The 2690-nt window shown below is 37.4% G+C and overlaps 1 non-coding gene across 1 annotated transcript; it reads left to right on the top strand.

Annotated features, from left to right (window-relative positions):
• Positions 1 to 2360: 2360 nt before the first annotated feature.
• On the top strand, positions 2361 to 2456 carry LOC148266488 (small nucleolar RNA Z221/R21b). The gene has a single exon (XR_015818860.1). It is a non-coding gene; the product is annotated as a small nucleolar RNA Z221/R21b (small nucleolar RNA).
• Positions 2457 to 2690: the final 234 nt, after the last annotated feature.

Below are 2690 nucleotides of genomic sequence, written 5' to 3'. Positions count from 1 at the left end.
AATTAAAGAAAATTTTGCCATGTAGGACTGCATAGTCAGCAGTCTCGACGAACCAGAGTGCCAGCGTGGCAAGGCACGCTGACTTGGTGCCACGTGGGAGGCCACGATGGCGATCTGTGTGACCCACAATCCGATGGCCAGGAAGAGTTCCCGCCCGCATGGACGGTCCAGATCCATTTCCTCTTCAGGCGCGATCGGACGGTCATGATCAAACGCGAAAAACGGTCTAAATTTATTTTTTCTTTAAATGCGATCAGACGGTCGAGATCAAACGCGATGAACGGTCCTGAAGAATGCGAGACGGGTATAAATATTTCGCATCACATTGAACCCAAACCCTAAATGCTAGCCTCCCATCGGAGAAGAAGAACCAGTCGCCGGAGAAGGGAGTCGACCGCTGCTGTGTTGGAACCACCTCTGACTGCCAGAAAAGATAAAAATTCTCATATCCACTCGAAATTTGATTTCGAGCACCCCCATGGCCAAATCGGAGTAAAAGGAACGACAGGTGAGTTAGAAACCTCGGGCAAAGCCCGGCGCCACCGCCGCGGGCAAAACCTACAATCGCCTCCGATGAGTCCTTTTCCATTTTCCGTTTCGTGCGATTTTTTTACTATTGTGTTTACCGTTCTTTTTTCTATAAGTTAACCGAAGAAAAACACCCAGCTACGAAGGTGAGCCGGCGGAGCCGTCGCATTAGAAAATTTTGTCACCTGTAGGTTTTTATTTTTTTATTTTTTTCGGCCAATTGAGTCCCCCTAACGTGTATTTTTACATGGATATGTATAAAACTGGCCAAAACTGGCCAGAATTGACCGAAAACGGTCAGGCCGAGGCAAATTATCGCCGCAGACGGTGGTGCCACATGCCGCAATCTCAAAATTGGCCGAAAAAGAATTTTTTTTACCAATTTTGAATTTTTGGGGTATTGTTTGGTACCTGAAGCCTGTTTTAATCACCACAGAAAAAATCATGAAACTTGGGGACTACTAGTAGGCGCAGTAGAAAGTTTGGTATTTCAGACACTAATTTGGATAAGAATTCCTCACCTTATTCTCTATTATCGAATTGAAGCTTAATTATCGATAATATGATATTTTGTTTAATTTAAAAGACTTTGAGAATAATTACAGGTTACTAATGGAGGCAGAACTAATTAGTCATTTATTTGTTGTCCTGTGTAAATGATTGTTTGCTTTTACAACTTTAAATACATTAGAAAATAGTAGAATGGTTAAATGATTTAGTTATGCTTCCTTGATGTATATTTATTGATTATCTTGTGTGATTTACGGTTAATTTATGGAATTGAAAATTAAGACGCAAACGGAAAATTGCTTGGTTATATGAATAAGTGAATGGTAGTTTTTCTAGATACTCTGGAAAATAGTAGACGGACCGTGTACATAGGGAACCCTACTATGAATGCTGCTTTATATCAGACAGGGTATCGAAAAATAGTATTTTTGGTGCTCATACCAGATGTGGTATGGAGACGGCTCGATTCACCCTCATATCGAACGGGGTATGATGTCGACCCGATTCACCCTCATACCGGATAGGATATTGAGAGATGGTATTTTTGGTGCTTATACCAGATGGGCTATGGGGACAGATAATTAGTTGACAATGTTGGATATTAGTTCACACGTAGTGAGATATCCTATATACCTCCAGGGATACCAGTAGGCAAATAAAAAATAAAAAGTTATTATTTTTGCTCACTTAAATATGAGATTAGAATGTTATTTGAGTTATTGTTTCTATAGGTAGATTTTGAAAATCTCACAACGGTAAATATATGTAATAAATAATTTTCCTTATGGTAAATGAATTTACTTAAATCAAGAGCTCTATTGGTTGTTTTTATAATTTTTACCAACCTTTAGTTTTTGTATCGGTGAGTAGTGTGATATTCTTACTGGACTTGTATAACTCACTATTTCATTAATTATTTCAAATTAAGAGAACTAAGATCCAGATCTCAATCAACAAGAGGGTTAAGAATAAGTTCACTACCCGAACTCCCTTCAAAAGCTAGTGAAAGTCGTCCTAAAATACTCAGTTATTTGTCTTTTGTTTATTTCTTTAATTTTCATTTATTCTTTTAGAATGGACATTTCTGCAGCCCTATTGGGCATTCTAAATTATTGTATAAGTAATATAAAATCTAAACTCTATTATTTCGCTTCCGCATTTAATTTATGACTTTATTATCTTTTAAGTTCTGGATCTTTACAATATGTGTGTGTTATTTCTAAAACACGTTAACGTTAAAATTGTGCGTCTCAATTTCCATCTTCTTTGAATCTCCACTTCTGTGTTGTGATTGGGTTTAGGAATTTGGATTGTGTTTGTTTGGGCAGTGAGGAGGAAAGTGAGGAAGTCAGGCACCACTCTTATGATCTTCGGGTTTGTGCTGATAAATTTCTTTGCACCTTATTTGATTTGAGCCCTAATCGTATATATTCTTTTAATTTTTCAATTAGTAATTTGAGAATAGAGAAAAGGAACCAAATGATATGATCTTCTCAGGAAGATCGTACAATGATGCGGACCGCACAACAATGCTTCTGGGGAAACTCTTTGGTTTTTGATTTTTTTTTCTCTTTCTGCTTTTTATTTTCGTTTAATCTTAGGGTTTTTAGCTTTTAAATAAAACTTTATTAGTTATTGGACTTGGTGTTTGT

Source organism: Carica papaya, chromosome 4 (genome assembly GCF_054855325.1).
Source record: "Carica papaya isolate Zhongbai chromosome 4, ASM5485532v1, whole genome shotgun sequence".
Lineage (NCBI taxonomy): Eukaryota > Viridiplantae > Streptophyta > Magnoliopsida > Brassicales > Caricaceae > Carica > Carica papaya.
Note: the sequence above shows the minus strand (reverse complement) of the source record. Positions and strands in the feature narration are given on the sequence as shown.